Consider the following 22,203-nt stretch of genomic DNA (forward strand, 5'->3'; position numbering starts at 1 on the left):
TGCCTACATACTAGCAACACCAATCAAAATCCATTTATTTAGACCAAGGATATGTATCAACATTTAACATTTCCTGTAATGCCATCCACTCAAAATGTAATGTATTTCAGAGGCAAAGCGACAACAAATGACTAAATATGTTTTGTACGATTTCAAAACAGAAATAATCAGAGACAATATCAAACATTCATGGCTCCCAAACTCCTGCATTGAAAGACTTGTACTAAAACAAACTGAAAGAAAACTGACAAGAAAAAAGATATGATGAAATTTTGTGACAACAAAATCAAAAAAGCGACCAACCTTGAAATGTCTCAAATCTCCCATTCTTCTATTATCAGTTCAGAAAAATGTAAAAATATAACAAAGCTGATATGACCTTTTCTAACATGTCTGACAGTATTATGGACACTTTGAATCTCTCTCCTCCTCGTCCTCCGCCTCGCGTCCTCCTCCTCCGTCTATATGTCTGCTTTCTGTGCTTGCAGTGTCTCAAGCACAAGACGAAAGCAAAATTCAAATGTGCCTTCATTAAAACCATCACAGAGCCAGCAAAGCAGTCAAAGACAGGAGATTTCTTTACTGAACTGTAATCCTCGTCTCCGTGTCTCTCCATCTAAAGACGCTGGAAGCACGTGTGGGAACGATTGGGTACATGTAAGGCCTGGGCTCTTCAAAGGACCCCGCTGCCTGTCACGGGTGCCGGCAAGTGTCGGGGTCCTCATCAAAGACCCTGTCCTCACTCTGCCTGCCTGGAAGCTCTTCTCCAACGAGGGGGCCCGGGTCATCAAAGCGGGGGAAACTCGGAGAGAACGATGACGGGGTGAGAGCAGCCCAGACCTGACAGGGGACACCCGCCTAGAAGAGCAGGACCAGTGACTGACAGTCAGGCACGAGGGCGGACCAGGGGTTGTGGTTCAGTTCGCTGACCTTTTAAGTACCAGCGACATGAACTGTTTCCCTGACAAGCTCTTCCTTTGCTCTGTCAGAGGAGCAAGAGTCACGGCGCCTGATCTTACAAGATCTCCTGCCTGCTCGCTGAGATAATATGAACCTCCTGACATGGCCGCGACAAATTCTTTGTATTGTGCTTTCTTAAGGGCACAAGGGTTGAATATGATCTCTACGAGCGAATACAGTTAGTAAAACTTGGACGATCGCCAGTGGCTGATTACAGCCATTGTATAAACTTATACGTGACATCACATGACCCTTCAAAGTTCACATATGCAGCTTACTGAACACTAGCAGGGTAATAACACAAGTTTATCAAATTCTTCAACTTTATTTTTGCCACAGGGTCACTGAGAGGCATCTTTCTATGAGCTAGTAACTAATTCCAGCAACGTTACAGCGCTACAACATACCTCCAAGTGTTGTTGAAGCATAAACAAGACCATTGAGCGCCACTCATTCATTGACCACAATAAAAAATATGGGGATTTTAGAGGTTTGTTTACATAATTATTTTATTTGTGTTAAAATCATTGAATTTATTGAAGTTGAAATATTCTCACTTTCATCTAAATGATTGGCTAGTTGATCGATACACTTAATTATCAAGTTGCAGGATGTCAGATCACATTCAGGGGAATTAATGAACCATATTGGAGTGGGTGGCACACAACTAAGCTATTAGTGCTAAATAATGCACCAAGCACACATTTTGTCCTTTAATACTGCTGAGATCACGATGAAACGTTCATCCGACCAGATTTCGTTGGATTAGCCAAAACAGCCAAATGAAGCACGATACATCCGGAGGTCTTAGTTTTACCTGCATAACTCAGGTACTTAAAACTGTTCTTCGAAAGGATTTGCCTGTCCTGTCGGTGTGTGGTTAAAAATTATGATTTTTAATTTGGAGCAAAACACTTATTTTGTTTAAGGCAATATTTTACAGCAATATAAATGATATCACTTTATATTTTTTGCCTCCAGTGTACACTTTGGAACAATCCCAAGTCTCTACCTGTCCTTCGACGGAGCAAAAACTCATTACAGGAGTTTAGCTTTTAAGGTTCACAATTCTGCCGAAAACATGTTCCCCAGAAATTGCTTCAAACAACGCCTCAATGTTCACGTTTAAAGCCTATTCAAGGTGTGATCTTTTTAATATTTTAATATCATCACTAGTTATTTTTGAGAAGAAAAAGAAGAGAGAGAGCGAGAGAGAGAACGAGAGAAAGGAGAAATTTGGAGCAGGAACTTCTTCTTGCGGCAGCCGGCAATGAAAAATACATATCCTCCAAGAAACCAATTTAACACCTTTATGATCGTTCAGGCGAGTGGGATCAATGCGCGGATCAATCGCTTAGCCCAATAGCTTTTGTTCAAAACCACTGGCTGAGATTAATGGGATTTTCCAGAGAGAGAGAGAGAGAGAGAGAGCGAGAGAGAGAGAAGAGAGAAAAAGAGCGAGATAGAAAAGGAAGCAGAGCCCGTTTGAGAGAAGGGGGAATGGACCTGCCAGACAGGGAATGAGAGAATGAGAAAAGACTTGAGGGAAATTGAGAAAATAAAACATAGTGATTAAGAGCAGATATTCCCTTTATTTCTGAGCAAATGTAAATTAATTGGAAATGGAGCATTCAGACTCTTGCTGACAAAAGTAATGTTTATTCATAGCCCCCTGCTAAGAGTAGAGCAATTATCATAGCGTGTTGAGTCAAAACAGGCCAATGTATTAGCAACCCCCCACACCCCTACTACCACCCTTTTTTTTTTTTTTTTTTTTTTTTTTTTGTGGCTGGGTTTTGGTCTAGTGCCACAAGCATTGTTACGCTTTGTACGGTACGGTGGGCTTTAACGAGAGTACACAGCTGGATCTGATTTTAATAAGTAGTTCCATTTTTGATGTAGCCTAATGAACAGATTAATGGAATCTCCTTCTGTGAAGCCTTAATGAATGGAGAGAATCAGGTTTTTTTTTTAACACAGGGGGAGAAGACACACACACACACACACACACACACACACACACACACACACACACACACACACACACACACACACACACACACACACACACACACACGGATCTCAAGTTTATCTCCCTCAAACGACTCGTACATAAACAATAGCTGTGCTTCTATCTTTCCCCCCTCGCTCGCTGCTGGACAAGAATCAATGCAGTCTCGGAGTACTACAGGTGAGATTTGAAGTTAACATCAATGCGTGTGCGTCTCTAACAGCCATTCTTTGGTGCAGTCCTGTCTTGGCATCTGTTCGCCTTGAGCCAAACAGGGCCTGTATTCACCTGGGATCGGGTATTAATTTACCTAGCACAGCGCCTGTTGTTCTCGGAGAGTTGCGAACACTTAATTACGTCGCGCTCAACAATGCACTGCAGCTCAGTTCCAGTTTAGTTCGTTAATTTAATTGAGGAGTCTCAGTGTGGGGCGCCATCACACACAATCATATTCTGGTGGATTTTAGAAGCAGGGCTAATTTCACAGCAAATGTCTCCCAAATCACAGAGTAGTTATTGCTTGATTGGGAGCAACTATGTCAATCTGAGATAACAACTTACTCCCTGATTGTTCCATTATTACCTTTCCAATTGTTTGTACAAAGCTAAAAATAAAAAATAAAAAATCAGGTCACTCTTTTACATCATCATGTCAGATTATGTTTTAAATGAATGAAACCTAAATACAGACAGAATCCCACTACAAATCATCTGCGGCAAGCAAAACTTTCACGAGCCACAAATAGAGGAGTATCTATGAGGAAAAACAACAGGCTGTCAAAATCCCCCCGATGTTTCAGCTATTTGACCTGGTAGGAGGGGAGAAAGACACGTGTCTGAACTATGTTCAACTCCTCACTCCTGTCTGCGGTGGTTGATGACAGTGACGAGGGTTTTTTTTTTTTTTTTTTTCTCTCTCGTGCTCCTCGCTTCAACAAAACCAGCTTTCGACTGCAGTGACACATGGTGCATTTGGGCCTCAATTGCGCGGCTGGCAGGGTGATAAGAATGCTGGGAAAATGAGCAGGTGGTGCTACTGGTCAAGCGGGAGGTGGCTGCTGGCTGAGGAGAGGAATGATAATACTGGTGATAATGTGCTGAGCTACCAGCTTCAGTAACATTTTTTTAAGACCGCAGGAAAGGTTGAAGAATAAAGCAACCAGAATTCATTGCTGGCGACTCATTCCCGTATTGGTTTGGTGCCATTTGGCTCAACATGTGATCCAACTTTCAGGATGAATGTTTTCCAGGGCGCTCACTCTGTGAATCCCCACTCGCAGCAAGTAATGAGGATGAATAAAGTCTAAATTGATTTCCTACAGACATGAGGAAACGAATCCTGATGGAAACATTTATTGTAGCTTAATGTGTTCTTGGTGTTGTTTCAGTTAAATGAGTCAACATGTGGATTAGTGACATTTGCGCTTGAAAAGCATGACATGCAGCACATTTAGGGGACAGTCGTCTTAATGCACAGACCATACCTGTACATTTTGTACATCCACCATTGTTGTCCACTGAAACTTTTTTATAAAAAAAAAAAAAAAAAAAGACTTACTCTGACCTCATCAGAGCTGGAAATGCTGTATTAAATATCCTGACATTACTGTAATCAAGCAGTATTCTTTCGTTCTCAATTTGTGAGTGTTTTTCATAGAATTTTACTCATACTTGAGCACAATTTACACCATATAGTCTCTTTAAATACTCACTGTAAATTATTATCTAACTTTAGTGCACTTGCCTTTCTTTAATTTTATTTTCAGTTAAAACGGGCTGTTTTCTCCCTTTTTCTCATGAGATTTGCAGAAGGTTGTGACAGTATGTCAAACTGTGTGCATGTCATTGCGCGAATGCTTATCAACATGTCATGTCACTGGCACCTGTTTGTTGGTTGCGTGTACCTCTAATCCAACATATCAGGTAGTGGAGAATGCCTTTGGGTTTATCTCCAACTGAGCACACACAGAAATCCTACACTGTTATTATGTCTCTTAACAGCCATGGAGATGCCACAGGCCATCTGTGAGCTCGGAAAATATCACGAAAGACACAGCAGGCTGTGAGTGATTCGACCCAACTTCAAGAAAAAAAAAGAAAGCTTTTTGTGCAAAAAGGCTGTTTCATTATATCAGTTTCTGTGGCTCGCTTTCGTGAATTTAATGTACTGTCCATTCATCTAGCAATAGGTCAACCATAGTATTTCCAGCGTACCAGTACATACTCTCTGTGCCCTTTGATGCAAACGGTACCAAAGAGATACCGGGATTGTATGAGTCTTTCCTTTTAGGAACACATTTTGCTCTACAGTCAGTTGCTTTTAGCGCACAAATTGCAGCAGAAATTGTTTGTTGTTTAAACAGACAGGTTCAGGGAGTGCTGTAGGTTTACCGGGGTTGTGCGTCTAAAGTCAAAACAGAGACAGGCAGCACAGACCTGACATACAGACTACGAGAAATGTTTTCGGTTAAGGAGTGAAGCAGTAAACAAAATCGACAACATGTAACTCACAGCCACTGAAAGAGCCAGATCTATGGGATTATAGTTTGGAGATCTGATGCCTGACACCTGGTCAACAGTTTCATTTCGCTTAATTAGGAATGGCGTGTGAGTAACTAATGTTCAAGACTAAACAAAAGCACTTTATATCATCATGTATGTTCAGGGCCCGTGTCTGATGGCTTCAGGATGGTAAAAACCTTTACATTGTAAAAAAAAAACATGAATAACTTATTTCTGTTTTTGTCATATCTGATGAAGGCAATGCATTTTATCATTTTATGTGAAATTTCTTGCAATGATGGACTTAAGGGGTGCGGTTAATATCAAAATCACATTTCAATAGGTTCGCTTAAAGTATTCTAGCATGTGTCCTATCGGTTGAAACTCTCAGGTAAGTTTGATGTAACACAATGTGGTATTTGTGCCACTGGCAAGACATTCAAATACAGTCAGAGATATTGTTATTCTTTTCGAGCAATCATCTTATAATACACTTTATTGTATTAAATTACATTCATACTGTTTTGTCAATTCTGTAGTATTCATTCACATATTAATTTGACCATGACTCACTCTCATTGTAAAAGCATTATGAAAGGGCTCGAGCAAGAATCATAAATGGATGACGTGTCATTGCATATGTGTTCACTGTGCACTGGGTTAAAAGCAAAAATGGCTTTGGAAGAATGAATTAATGCCGTATTGTGTGTGCGTGTGTGTGTGTGTGTGTGTGTGCGTGCGTGCGCGCGCGCGCGGCACCAGCATCTAATCGATAATGCTGAGGCACTGAGATTGATCGGTTCCCACGATGACCACATTAACAGACACTGGAGGCTGACCTTTGACCCTGAGAACACTACACATTCGATTGACTGTGCCCTCTCTCCCTCGCCTCGTCTTCACATCCCGCAATTCTCCTTTTTGTTCCAGACTCGCGGCAGCGAGCAAAAGACAAAAAGTACATCCACTAATCGGCTCTGCCCTCTTTCTCTCCCTCCCTCATCTCTCTGCTCTTTCATCCCGTACAACAAGCTTTTTTCCCCGAGCCTTGTTGAGCTGACCATGAGAAAAGACATTCATCTATAATGGCTGTCATGCTCTGAATGTTCAGGTCAACTACAGGAAATGCAATAATTCTACATATGGTAGCCAAACAGAGTGTCTAATGAATATGCAAATGATGGATAAATAATATAAGAAAGAACACAACCACGAAAGAGTGATACAACAGGTAGTACAGGTAAAAGACAAATAATGCATGGTGACATGTAAGGTTAGGTTTGTAGCTTTACTCACAACAAACATGTAGACACATATACGTGACAGTGGAGGCACGCACACACATCTGTGAGAATGTGAAAGAAGAGTGGCACTACATTCATGAGGAAGGAAAAACAAAGTATCTCTGTGGACCTATGTGTTGCAACGTCTTGTTTTCTCAAGGTCGCTGATGATGGCAACAAACCCTCCTCTGTCTGATATCAGTGGAGGGATTTGAGGATAAACCAAGCATGCCCAAACTCTCCTATTCTGTTTTTACTTGATGCATAAGCATATGAAAGATAGGAAAATCAATAAGGCAAGAGAATGGGCTAGTGTGAGGCTACACATGAATTTCAATGGATACCTTTTCATGCATGCGATGTTTATTGTTGTCAGTTACTACAAGCCTGTCTTTCTAGACATGCCCAAAGCAACTCTTCCAGGTAATGTCTGACAGCATTCCTTATAAATCCACATATGCAGTGGATGTAGAAATACAACTGTGAGATCAAAACTGAGAAATGAAAACTCTGGAAAAAAAAAAAGTGGGTTGTGAGAAAGAAATGTATGTACTGTTGTCTAATTTCTGAGGAACGTTAATCCATCAGTGCATGGCTTAGAGGCAATAGGCACTACGTTTTTTTTTTTGTTTTTTTTTACACTATTGTTTCCAGGATACCTAACAAGTAGATAGCCTACCCCCATTGCACACACGCACACACACACACACACACACACACACACACACACACACACACACACACACACACACACACACACACACACACACACACACACACATTCACACACACAATCTCAGGGCTTAGAGCTAAGAAGCTATCAACTAATTATCAAAAACACAGAGAGGCCCTAATCAATTATTCACATGAACATTAGACCGCTAATACACAAGCAGCCAAGGGAATGGCATCTCCCAAAAGTAACCCTTCCTCTTTGAGACACACACACACACACACACACACACGCGCGCGCGAATGAAATCATGCAAAGACCTGTATACTTACATACAGACTCACATACTCAACAATAGTGTCAATACCCAAATACGTGCACTTCCAGACACACAAATTGTTTTCCCCTTCCTGCCACTGCGTGCGCTTACTTCCTTTTTCTATCAAATGCAGAAAGATAAAATGCATGCCTTCCAAATGTAGACTGACGAGTGTTCGCAGACCATCAATGAGATTCCTGGCTAGGAAATACTGATCATAGAAAACCTATCGATCTATCAGCACTCCCTCCACAGATTTCCCTCAGTCCACACAACTGATCTGCCAAGCGATTCCTCGGCATTAAGCCTAAGCAATTGGATTCTCATGCTGCGCAATCACCGTTTGAGGTAATGCTGCAATTTATGACTTGGTGTTTTAATACTGAGTGCGAAAGGGCGGTGGAGGTGATGCATTATGTAGAGCTGAAGAAAACAACTCTGCATGTATGCAGTTGATGGCTATAACTTTTTTGTGTGACTAATATTTAGGGTTTTAGGTTCATTTCATCGATTTTTAATTAATTTTTTGCACAATTGCATGGGCTTATGTATGAGAGTGACGGTTAAAAATCTGAATATAATCCTTGACTGGTTGTCAGGTGCATTACGACATGACAAGAAAAAGGGGAAAACAAACAAGACATCAAGCTAAAGCCTTTTGTATTATTCAGAACAGAAGACTCCTCAACTCTGGCAAACAAACATATACGTATACCCACCGAGACACACAGGCAATATACCTTAACACAGCGTGGAAGTCTGGAGCTGCTTTAAAATGCAGAGACTGATGCGGCGATGCTTTCTGTCTGAGAGGGTGGGAGACACATATTCCCATTAGCGTTTGAGTCGCTGGGATCTTTGTTTTTTGCTTCTCCTTTGGGTAGCTTGCAAGGCGGCTTTAGTTGGTGGGTTTCAGAGCAAACAGCTGTGAATCCACATCCAATTGTGGCACGGCTCCAGAGATCATTGGGATCACAGCTCTTGATGCATAAATTAAATATCCGAATTACCTAATTGAGCATTACCAGAGCTCTTGTGATATGTAAACTGTCGAACTACAAGGAAGATGAGGCATCAAAAACCGCAACGCTGTACAACAGATGGGGCCTCACTTCTCCCTGAAGTGCATCTCCAGGCCTTGTCTGACAGAAACTGCCATGACTGCATCTGGATTACCAAAAAGATGTCTCTCTATAGCATTGTTGCTGCAGGCAGACTGGTTCTGCTGATCCTGATTGGAAGGGGAGTACACCATATTGTATAAAAGGCAGTGACTTAAGGGAAGGTGAGAGTACAGCCTCCCACCTGAAAACGTTGTGATTTTTGGATTTTGCTTAACATCGACTGGTTTGTTTTAAGAGGGTTAAAGGTGTTGTCAACGCCTTATTCAACAAGTTCCCTTTCACCACACGGGTATATTACCCGTCATTGTTTCAGCTTGCTTGAAAAGCCTCTTTTTATCCCCCTCTGAGAAGGCGCAATCCGAAAAGAACGCAGGCCTGCAACGGCTATTATTAGTGCCATGCCTTTATTTCACATATATGGAATCGTTTATCCGTGGCTCGTGCCAGGATTACAGTTATGGCATTTGGTAAGAAATACAGAAACAGATTGATGGATTGAAAGGTGAAGAAGAAGGAATGGTGTGCGAGCAATAAAAAAAAAAAAAAATCGTGGTGGAGTGAAAGAGAAATACGAAGAGCAAGATGAAAATTAAAACCAGCAAAGAAAGGAACGCCCAAAATCGGGATAGGGAACAGGTGTCTTTGTCCTACATTGTCGGCGAGGGCGAAAGCCATTTTCTCGGCTGGATTGCTGTTTGGCGTGCGGCCCCATTGAAATTTCTCGCCCGTCGTCACAACACAACCACAACGTCTAGTGTTACTCCTATGAACTGCACGCAAATTCAATCACCCGCCTTACCAGTTGAATATAAATACCCCGCAACTCTTTAAGTGTAAAACTAGCCAGTGAGCTGTCGACTTTGCTCCACTACAGTCTCATCTATTGTCTCTCGCACCCCCAACTCCCCCCAAGCTTCCCCGCTCCCCGTTCGGAATAGACAGGCCGTAAATAAGCATCAGAAATAGACATTGGGCGACAACTGTTGACAGCCTGGTGACGAAAGCAGCAGACACAGGCACAACCTTTATGCAGGACGGATTACTGGCAGATAATTGAGGCCACGCAACACAGGAACATAAGAACATCGGGGCATCTTATGAGTGGACTATGTGATTAATACACATCATTTTACTTACTTTGTTTGTTTTTGCAGAACCAAGTATTCAAACAAGTTTGATTTAGAATAACTTTTTTATTGTTTCAACATTTTTAGAACAAAAAAGTAACCTGAATAATAAAAGAAGTGAAATACTTCTAAGTTAGTTAGCCACATTAAAGAAAAATTCCCAGGAAACGGGATACTGGACTCTCAGTCCCAATGACTACTCCAATGTAGTCTGTTTCACCAAGATGAAACTCAGGCTGGCATGAGACAGAAAGATAAATTAGCTGTCGCGTTTGCATAGTTTTGCGTGGTGAATTTAGTTTAGAGGTTGAGGGTCGGCGTAAGGCTGCAGCAGCCACACCTCGGCCCCTTTGACCTCCAGGAAATCCAATAGCACGGAGCTATTTAGAAGCAAAATGCCAGCACTTCTGTTTGTATATTTGCCACGCCTCTGCCAGCACTTTGCCACCTTCAGTAACCCAGTCAGCCAGAATATATAATATATGTGTAATATATGTGTTTATTTGTTGTTATTGGGTTTTATTATTATTGAAGGGTTTCTGCTGCAATGCAGAGGTCCCTGCGAGAAATGTAGATTTAACATGGTCCATTACTATAAGCATAGCTCAAAAGAGGAGGACACAAGTTGCTTTATACTTTTTTTGTTTTTCATTTGCACTCTGCTGAGTTGATTTGTTAGCAACCCTACCAAGTTAATCAAGAACCCGTATTCACTTTGTTTACCCAATTTCTGTCTTCCCTCACATTTTGTTTCCATTCGATCTTTCTTTCCGCTCCCTCCCCCCTCTTTCTCTGTCACCCCCCACCCCCCACCCCCAAACACACACACACTTATTTGACTGTCAGTTGCCAAGTTGTGAAAGAACAACTATATTAGTTCAGGGGGCCACAGAGGCTAACAGCACAGCGTAGTCACCTGCGTCGCCATCCTAACAAGCTGCATGACCTGCCAATAAAAAAGGCTTTTACCCTGATCATCTACAGACAAGACTTTAACACAACCTGCTCTTTCCCCCCGCTGAATGCCCAAAGTGCTCGCAAATGCGATTCAGGTTGTGTTAACTCGCTTGAAAATAAAAATAAATAAATAAAAAAATAAAAAACTAGAGGAGAGGTGGTGGCAGTTTTTGTTCAGCTGGTTGAAGCGGCGGGTTAAATGGTGAAATGCAGAGCTGGACAGAAGTTAGAAAAATAAACATCCTTTTCCAGAGGTTTAGTGGGAGAGTGAAGAGACTTGATTCAATTAACATAACCTGTCGACAACTGCAGTGTTTTGTTTTGTCTATGTTTCCTCACAGTTCTCACATACTGTCTGGATTTTTTTTTAGATGTGTTGAAATAACAACAAAAAAAAACAAAAAAAAAAGTGAAAGAAGAAGTAATAGGATAAGGAAATGTTGTTGAGGACAGTTGAGTCTATCATTGCTCTGAGCTCTGTAAACTTGTACTTCTTGACAGCCTTTCATCCCTCATCAAAGCAACAAGTAGATGAGCAGACTTTGCGCATGTTAAACCTCCCAACCCCCGTTGTCTCCTTAAAGCTGCCGCTCCTCTGGGAAGAGCGACCTTAAATCTTCTCTTTTAACAAGTTTCCTGTTCTTCCTTCCGGCCCATTGCCGTCCCATGGGAATGGACCTATGGGATCATTCTAGTATTTGGAATGGCTGTATCTTCAAGCTCAGTCTACGACCATCGGGGGATGTGAGCAGAACATTGGAAAATGTGATATCTGTCAGAAAAGTGATTACCCGCAGTGAAATTACAAAGCTGCTGTAGAAAAATTATGACTTTTTTCAATACCGGGGAATAAATTGAAACGCCGAAAGAGTTTCATACTCAACACATGAACAGTTATCCCACTAATGCTGAGAGTAAAAATGGGAATTGCTGCAAGTTTCACCGAAGGGACCTGCTACACCTTAGTTTCACAGTTTGAAGGGCTTGCAGAGGTACGGACATATTTATTCAAGAAGTCCAGTCTGCAGCCTACAAGGTGGAGGATTGTCTCCGTCAAGTATGATTCATGTAATTTTTGTTCTGACAGGCCACACACAATGTTTTTAAAACTGATCCAAAAAGTGACTTTATCCTTTTGGTATTGGTAGTATTGGAAAAAAAAAAATCAGGAGGGCCGATTTACAGTATTTATGAAAAAAGGAGTGATGCCTTGCGTGACGGTCAATAATTTATGAATGAAAAGAGGCCTTTGTAAACCCCCACCACCCTCTCCCTTCCTGTAAGTATCCCCCAAACTCCTGCTGCAACCCGGCGCGACTGATCAAACAGATATTGTTACCACTAAAATAGCAACTTAAAATAACACACACACACGCGCGCGCGCATACACACAGACAGCCATCAGACTTGCCTGAAGGGAAAGGTTCATAGACGAGGGGAGGGGTGCTGGGGTAAGAAAGAAAGAAAGAAAGAAAGAAAGAAAGAAAGAAAGAAAGAAACTGACAGACAAAGCTGAAATAATTGAACACCAAGAAAAAGTCTGTACAGTAGAGATGGGTGATCTGTTGGGGGACGACAATACTGTATGTCCATTTGTGCATGTGTGTGTGTGTGTTGGGGTGTTTGTGTGTGTCATCTATCACCGTACAAGTGCTGGACTGTGGGGGGTGTTGTTGGAAATGTGTGTGTGTGTGTGTGAGTGTGGGTGTGTGGGTGGGTGGGGGGGGCGGGGGGGGCGGGGGGGGGGGGGGGGGGGGGGCTATGTTGTCGGCCAGAATGGTGCTGCTCCTCAAATGAAATAATATATCTTTGAAAGCCTACGCCCCGCGCCAGGCCCTGGGCCCATATATCAAGCCCAAGAGCGTCTGGTGGATCCGCTCCAGGCCCATTAACCTTCCACCTGTTCCCCCCTTACACCCCCCCCCCCCCCCCCCATCCAACCCCGCCAACCTACCGGTCCTCTCTTCACCCTCCCCTGTTGTCCTTCACAGTGCCCCTCTCCTCCTCCCCCTCTTGCCCTTGGTCGTTGCCTCTCACAGTCCCTTGTTCATCTTCCCATTTAACCCCCCCCCCCCCCCCCCCCCCCCCTCATATTATTTCCCTCATTCTGTCCTTCTCAGAGTGTCCTTCATTATGTCCCACTCGTATTCCAACTCATTCTCACACTGTCTCTCTTCTTTTCTTTTTCTGGTCTTCATCATCATTGGGTTCATCTCTCTGTCACTGTCTCTAACTTCAACTGTGAGTTTGTCCTCTTTTTCTCATGGCCACAGAAATGATTTCAATCTGTCTTTCTCATTATGTCCACTTTCAGTCTTACGTCACATCTCGCCACTCTTAGATAGAAGCTTTAATGCCTGCTTTATTGATACTGTTTGATTTATTCTTTTTTTGCTCGGTTGTCCTTCTTTGTCCGTCTTTCCTTGTGTTTAAAGAAAAGCCAACATGCAATAGGACATAAGTGGATGCTGAGAGGGGGTTGTACCACGACCTGCAGAACAATTCAAATGCAGCGGACCAGGGACACGGTTACAAATCTCTGCCAACCACGTGCAAACACCGACCCCATCACGCCTGCAGTTTGTCAGGATTGGGGTGTCGAGGGGAGGTTGTTGCAGAGGGGGACCGTTGACCTCTGTGACAAGACAGACATTGCAGCCTGAGGCTCTGAATCGCTGAGCGTCTGCGTGTGTGTGTGTGTGTGTGTGTGTGTGTGTGTGTGTGTGTGTGTGTGTGTGTGTGTGTGTGTGTGTGTGTGTGTGTGTGTGTGTGTGTGTGTGTGTGTGTGTGTGTGTGTGTGTGTGTGTGTGTGTGTGTGTGTGTGTGTGTGTGTGTGTGTGTGTGTGTGTGTGTGCGCGCTGGAGTGTGGTATAGATATACCACTTCCCAGGGTTCACAGATCACGCCTAAAACGGCTTATTAATTTCCACTCAGTTATGAGGTGTGAAGAAAAAAAGGGGAGGTGCAATCACCGGTCAACACAGAGCTGGGGCAAAGCACCCCCACCCTTTTTCAACACACACACACACACACACACACACGCACACACACACACATGCACCTTGAAAATTAAACTGCTTCTGGATAGGTCATGGGAAAAAAATGTGTTTGGATGAGCTCTGAGTGTGTGTGTGTGTGTGTGTGTGTGTGTGTGTGTGTGTGTGTGTGTGTGTGTGTGTGTGTGTGTGTGTGTGTGTGTGTGTGTGTGTGTGTGTGTGTGTGTGTGTGTGTGTGTGTGTGTGTGTGTGTGTGTGTGTGTGTGTGTTAACAGTGATTGTAAAAAAAAAGAGCCTCCAGTCTGAACGGTGCTGGTGGGTGGCGTAAGTATAATTTCACCAAAGTAAATTCATGTAATATTTATGGATGTAGATGGAGGGCAGGTGAGGAGGGGGTGAAATTATGCAGCAGGGTAGAGTGGGGCGCATCAGAGGACCTTACATTATTCACTCAGGTAAATCTATAAGTGGAGAATATTTCGGTGTGAGATGTGAACATCGGCTCCCCACCCTCCCTTTCCTGCCCCACCTTGGGGATCTGTCATACGATATGATTGACTGACATGCTGCCGCTTAAAAGAGTCAAATAAGTCGGACGAGAGACGAGCATGAGGCTCTGTAAATAATTCCACTGCTTGTAATGCTTGTCTTGTGTGCCGTGTGTGTGTGTGTGTGTGTGTGTGTGTGTGTGTGTGTGTGTGTGTGTGTGTGTGTGTGTGTGTGTGTGTGTGTGTGTGTGTGTGTGTGTGTGTGTGTGTGTGTAGTTGTGGACTTTGTGATGGTTTAAGACATTTTAGAATTTGAGTTGGAGGATAACGATTGACCAAACTGAAGTGCGCTACAAAAAATGGACCTGTCTGCAACATGTCAGATGACAGCAAGGGTGTCCCGCATATATCTCTGAAAATAAGAAAAAATTGAGACAAGATTTTAGAAATTTAAATAGATATGAATTAGATAGCCAAAGGTTCATCACTCTGGGTGGACTTCCCATTTGCACTGTGGCTTCACGGAGCTGCTGTCAGGCCTAAAGAGTGTCCAGTGATCCATAGCAATGATAGAAAAATTGAACATCTAATAAACTCTTACAGAGACAAGGAGGTCAGGCTGCCTTGGTGTCACCTTCAATATACATTTAATTCAGTCAAGCATGGTCTTCTTCAGGAAAATATACCACCAATACAGGATAAACTGATAGTCAGCATCAGTAAAGCTTTGGAAACACGATGTGATATGGTCACCAAGGAAATTGTGACTAAAGGCAAACGTGATAAAACTCTTACTGACCTACTTTGGGAGGAAGAATCTTTTCCCCTTAAAAACCAGCAGCTCTCCTAATTGAAGATGAATTTTTACACCTCATCTTATCTTTCTGACTATTGTAATTTAATATTTGACTTTTATGACACTTTAATATAACTTTGTTCACTTGTAATTATAGTAATTTGCTGTTATTTAAAAAAGGCTGTCACTAAAAAACTAGATATATCTTCGCATACATACGTACATACATACATATAATATTTTTTTGAAATGTTATAGAAATACATACTGACATGATTTAAAAATTAAAAATAAATTCTACAATGTTATGTTATATCCAGCAAATAAGTTAATGATATTCCTAATTTGCTGCCCCTGAACAGAGCAACCAGGCCCTTGAAATGATCCATTTGCTTTAGTTCTGTAGATGTTGACATCGGAGAGCAAATGAGACAAAGGTGATCTGGGAAATGACCTGCAACAGAGGTCACTCTCCTCTCCTCTCCTCTCCTCTCCTCTCCTCTCCTCTCCTCTCCTCTCCTCTCTGCTCTCTCTTCCTTGTTGTTCCCTTTTTCTCCCTTCCTCTCCCTCTGCCCCAGTCTCCTCACATTCCTCCTCTACTCATCTCTTCTCTAATCTCCCCTCTTTTGTTTCACCTCCGTTCTCCTTGCCCGTCCTTTCCTCTCCCCCGCCATCTGTTTATCCAATATGGCCGTCCCATCTCAGCTGGGAGCTTTCCCAAGGAACAAGACTTCTAATACAGTTCCTCCTCAACATAATGGCCCTCAGTTCTGCTTTTGCCATTCCTGCTACATGCAGAGCAGAAAAAAAAATAAAATGAAATAAAGGAAACAGACAGAAATGCACCAACAAAAAAGAAAAAACTGTCTGGCTCGCCACCAAACAACTGTCCCAGGATGGCCACAATAAAAAGTGAATTCCCATTTTGAAACGTCATGGCTATTTTACTCTGTACTTCATAATTTATTTATCAAGTGGATGGAGTCAAATGTATGTATATAGTTACACAACGTTGGGATGTAGCAGTGCCTTCTCCTCCGTTGTATGTTGGCACATGAGAAATTGTCTACTGACGTTTTATTCTTGCAATGCAGCGACATGCCAAAGGCCTTTCTTCAGATTTATTTTTAGAACTTTTATCTGGTTTATTTCTAGACATTAAACTCACACCTGTGTCATTAGTGGTCCCGCTTGAAACCCTTAAATTTCACAAAAAAGGCCCCTAAGGCCTCATCGATTGTAGATCCACTGAGCCCATGGAATGTTTAGTACGGCAATGTTTCAACATTGGTTCGATGAACAGTTCTTAACTGATGTTATCACGTTTGTGTCTTTTTCAACTAAGTTTGGAGGATTTTTAGGATTTTTGTGCCTGGTTCACACTGTTCCTTCATTTTCTTCCTTCTTACATACACTCTTATTGTCTTGTTTATATATTTGTACCTGTGTGTTAACTATTTGTTTGGTTCAACTTTATTTTTAGTGTGCATTATTGTTTTATTCTTACATTGCACATTGTCCCTTTGTCTCCCTCTAATCCAAATGTATCCCAATTCAGACAAATACACTTAAACCTTGAACTTTATCATTTGCAGGACTACATGAAAATCCAATGAGTCAAAAAATACAACAAATTAATTATTTTTGTAGGGGAAAATGAAACCTTTGCTACATTGTGAAAAACATTTGTGTCAGTCCCTCGTATCATTTCAATTATCCCTGAAAATCCGATTTTTCAGTGGTTGGAGACATGGTAAGGTACAAATACATTGTTTTTAATAATGGATTCAAGGTCAGATTAATGTCATAATTTCTGTGCCATCTGTTATTGGAGCTTCTTAAGGGCCAATATGAGATGTGATGAAAATTGCTGTCCATGGACAGCTGCTCACAATGCAGAAACATTTTGAACATAATTCTAAAATATAACACATCACAGTCTGACAATATATGACAATATCAATGTACGAGAGCATCTTTAATGCACTTGTTTGCCTTGTGTTTTTGTTCTGTTATTAACCTCTGTATGTTATGACAGCACACACACACCAGTGCTTGCTGTCCCACCACCAAACCCACATCCATTATATAACAAAGGGTGCAGAGAGAGAAGAGGGTGCGGTGGCTTTGGTGAAAAGGGAGTACAGTTAGGAAGGTAAGATATAAACATATGAATCATCAATAGTCTCTATTGCCCTGCTGAATTCTCCTTCCCATTGTGTTGGTGGTGGGAGTGAAGGTAGCCATCCCCGTGCTGGAACAATGGTGGACCGGGCAGCACTGGACCGGCCACATTGTGAGTCACCAACAAAAATGCATGCAGATACACACATTGTGCAAATGCACTTAGAAGTATTGACATTTCTAGAATTAAAGCAAAATTAATTACGCTTTAGCTTTATGCTGTTTGTCCAATTGTTGTGTTTACATTCAGATTGATATTTTCCAAATATCTAAATTGAAAGGAACGTGTGTTTTTATTTTTTGTGTGGTACGATCGGCTCATATGTTACTGAATAAAATTAATCTTTTTATTGTTTTAGGTAGAGAAACACAATAAAAGGAAATAGGAGGTTGTGTCACATTTCCCTTCTACTGCCTCTTCTATTTTTGGTTTAACAAGAGAACTTTAAATTTTAAGAGAATGTCTCAAACAATTGTGCCGAATTGTTAAGGTAGATCTTATATTGTTTCTTTTTATTATTATTTTAAAAAAAAACATATTGTGTAACACTGGCAGGTGATTTAAAGGGCTACTACTGATTGGAAATGTGTAAAATCGAGAAACTACAGTTTATGGACACACACTAAAGGCTAAATGTTGTGAGTTGTTCAAGGACATCAAATGCCTAAATTAGATTTCAGTGGATTTGTTGATTAACAACCACAAAAACAATCTGACTGGCTGTTTGCAATGGGGCAAGTGAAGGGGGAGGGGGGGGGGGGGGTCACAGCAGGACAGGGAAGGCCGAGGGAGGGGGAGGATGGCAGGGTACCAGCCCAGTGATAGCAAATGTCACAGAGGGACAAATGCATTTGTTTCGCTTGATTTGACCGCACTCAGGAAATGGGACACTATTATGAAATGACACACAAACACAGTAATCCATCGATTAAAACATAGACGCATGCATGTGTATGCATTATACAAAGTATATCCTCCATTTTCACACTTATAATACGAGTTGAAATATATTCGTCCATGCAGTGTTATTTCAAAATGTAAAATCATCTCATTATTAGGGTATACTGCACTTGTTCTGAAAGCATGTCACAAAACATACGCTCGTCAAACAAGATTAAAAACAGCCATCTTCAAAATTTATAGTTTTCAACCAAGACAGACCTAAAACAATTACAAAACTGTTTTTCTGACACAGGTTTGTATGAATGACCCAAAATATTATATTTATAGGATAAGGGTATAATTAAAGCACACTCTTTCAAAAAGATCTTGACAAGCATGAATGTGTTGTTAAACACACATTTAGATTCAAGTATAGGGAGAAAAGACTTGGCCTATACATTGCAATTTTGAATGTCCATAGGTCAGAATGAATGAAACACACATTCACACATGCACCTGTCTTCAAACTCACATCAAATTTTATAAAAGAACCGCAAGTGCTCATATGCCTCTAAGCCGCGCCAAGACCTTCTCTCATCAAGTCACATTTTCACTGATTTCAAAACCAGGACACCAGACCCGCCTGCCTTTCATTGTCGACGTGTTAAACCAATCATAACCGAGGCAGACTGGTGGCGAGAGCCCACCCCAACTTCTGCGATCCAAGGTGTTAGAAATAAATGTTCCTCACGTCATGCCTCATTCCCTGGGGGGAAGAGGGGGTGAAAGAGAGGCAGTGTGCCACACTGGAAAAGAATAGGGGGCTGCTCTTTAGAAGGTTCTCTTAATGGCTAAATATTTATGAGTCCCGTGACCGAGGCCAACTTATGGAAACTAAATCTTTAAACACTTTTTGGCAGACTCCTTGCACACACCCTTCCAGCTTGGCTCTATTACCAGAGAAATTCTTTTGTTCTTACGGAGCTAATAATAGTGAGAGGGGCACCGCGTTATGTGTGAGTGGTGTCTGTGTCTTAATGTGGCTATGCTTCTGAGAGATGAAAGTGTATTTATAACTTCCTACGGCAACACACTACTCCTGTGGCAAACTTTTAATTCTGCCCTGCTTCCTGTCTTTCTGGTAGCAGGCTTGACCTCACATCTGACAGTCAGATCTGTATTGCCAGGAGAAGTCAGAGGCTGGATGGTTTCAAAAGCATTGAATTGTATTATTTGGTAGATGGTTTACCAGTCGTAACGTTGTGTGGTAATGCCACTACTTTTGACAGTAACATTCTACAAATGGATTACTATTGTGTGATCAATGGCACGGCAACGACGGCTGAAGTTTTCATGAGTTCGTCACTTTCGCAGATGAAATAGTTGAAAAGATTGTCCCTCTGCTCCGCTCTGCTCTCCGACATGGATTTATTGTCAGCCAATGTAACCCTGCTGCATCAGTAGCTGTTGTGTATTCACAGCGTCTGAATAAATATTATCTTTCCAGTATAAAAGTCTACCTGCCAGTAGTATATCTTAGCCCTTTCGTTGCTGGTTCTTCTCATTCAATCATTAAGACGGTTCTTTCAAGAAAAGCTGCTAGGCCATGTTTTGCATCACTCCTGAAAATTGTATCCGCCCTCCAGGACGGTGTATGGTAGAGGCTTTTGCAGTGGAAAATAGGCTTACTGAACTGGGAGTGATTGATTGATCTAATACATTCAAATAACATGCGTGCACCACAGCATAACATCCAACGAACTTCAGCCCAAATTATTAAGTGAATCAGGTGTTAAACTGACTCACAACAACACAGCTATGTGCACACTTTAAAACAATAGTCGCACTATGAGAGACAATAAAAGCTAAATTGTAAGAAAAAAATGTGAATTCTGTCTTCAAATAAAAGCAAATTTTAAATCTAAGTAACTAATAACTTTACATACATACACACACCACACAGTAAACATACTCTGAGCTACAAAACAGATTAAAAAGGGTAAACTTTACTGGATACAGCAAATACATATCTATAGCAGCAGATTTCAGACCGTATTATAAACCCCCCACACTTCCAAATGCCCTAAAAGTGTGATCAATATCTGTATTAGACAATTGAGAGAGCTCTTCAGTCATCGCCAGCACTAATTTCTGCTCAGCAGTCACCCCAGTAGTTACAAACAAGCACAGAGGAGAGGCCTGTGGAGTGTGTGGGAAAATCTGTCAGCGCCACAGCCAGCGCATTATTTGTCAATCCCCCTTGTGCTTTTGATGACTCTTTAAAAAATAGGGTAAGTGCGTTATGTTTAATTATCTTCCTCACTTGAATGAAACACAGTTCCACCCCTTAAAAACCAATGAGGCCTACGCAATAGAACCAAGAGATGGTTTTTCAGGCAGAGGAAGAGGATTCTCCTGCACGGGTCATTTTCTACCTTTGTAACAAGCACTCTGCTCAATTAATATTAAACCCCTGTAATATGGGTAGTCATTAGGCAAACATAATGACAGCTCATTCAGCAGCAAATCAGGGAGTGACAAACACAAGTGGGTGAGATAATTGAATTAGGATGAGGGTGTGAGAAATAGAGAGGCTTCACAATGGAGAGAAAAAATGATCATTTGAATTTAATGGGCAAACCACACACAATAATTAGCTGAGGCCACACCCTGGCCTTTGTGTGTGTGTGTGTGTGTGTGTGTGTGTGTGTGTGTGTGTGTGTGTGTGTGTGTGTGTGTGTGTGTGTGTGTGTGTGTGTGTGTGTGTGTGTGTGTGTGTGTGTGTGTGTGTGTGTGTGTGTGTGTGTGTGTGCGGGATGCATGTGGTGTGAATGCAAATAAAAATCTCAAAAATGTCAATAGTGGGGACACGGCGCATGCTAAATGTCAACATGCGTTTTTCAAGGACTCTTATCCATGCGGTAATTGGCTCTGTTCTTAATATTACATTTATTTGATCTGTTATTTTCCCTTTTGAAAAATGAAATAATATTATATATTTGGAGGGGATGTTTCAACAGGCCCATGAATATGCAGCTGAGCCTTTGGCAATGTGGTGTGAAACAAACGGGGTGAAAAAAAAAAGGAATCAGACAAGAGGAAAAAAAAAAATAAATAGGTGAACCACAGACTAATCAAATGCTTTCATGTAGTACCAAACATTAACCTTCATTCAGAACAAATAAAGCTGGGAGCACACAAACACACAGCAGAAACTCTCCCTTGAGCTCTGTGTTGAACAGGAGTGGAAATTATTTTACAATAAGGCATAGGTGGACCATTGGTCATCTGGGACTGGCTGTGATAAATAATTTACTCTGTGTTTGAGAGACATGATAGAATCTATATATATATATATATATATATATATATATATATATATATATAATAGAAAAAAAAGCAAATTACTATCCATTGCAGTTGTGACTCAATCTCCTGCATGAAGTCAGAATATTAGACATCATCACACAGAGGGTGGCCACGTAGATCTGAGGAATATTTCATAGAGATGATATTCAGTTCACATGAAGCCCTCACACTCCAGCCCTGTTAGTATGAAATGTGCCTGAAGCTTATTGTCAAAAAAAAAAGAAAAAAGATGTGTCATCTACAGGATAAATACAACTGGCTGCTGAATTTTGATCAGGCAGCAGGACAGACAACGGTGGCAGCTACGACTGGACCCTTGCTCGCCCCTCAATAGCTTTGTGTATCAGTGTTGAGCTACCACATGAAAAGGGATATCAAAGGTCTACTGAATATAGAGGATGTGATACATGTTCATAGACTGTGTAAACTTTTGTCAATACTGAATGGGAATCTGGTGAAAGATTTAGCACTGGAATAAACAGCAGAATATTCTATTGATGATCTGTAGAGCTGCTGCAAACAATGCTGTCA

General features: G+C 41.6%; 1 protein-coding gene across 1 annotated transcript in view; it reads right to left on the reverse strand.

The window, feature by feature from the left end:
- Nucleotides 1-22,203, reverse strand: part of nr5a2 (nuclear receptor subfamily 5, group A, member 2) — a 71,546-nt gene that overhangs the window by 33,231 nt on the left and 16,112 nt on the right. The gene's annotated exons all lie outside the window — the stretch shown is intronic.

The sequence above is a fragment of the Lipophrys pholis genome, assembly GCF_963383615.2.
Source record: "Lipophrys pholis genome assembly, chromosome: 10".
NCBI classification, from domain to species: Eukaryota; Metazoa; Chordata; class Actinopteri; order Blenniiformes; family Blenniidae; genus Lipophrys; species Lipophrys pholis.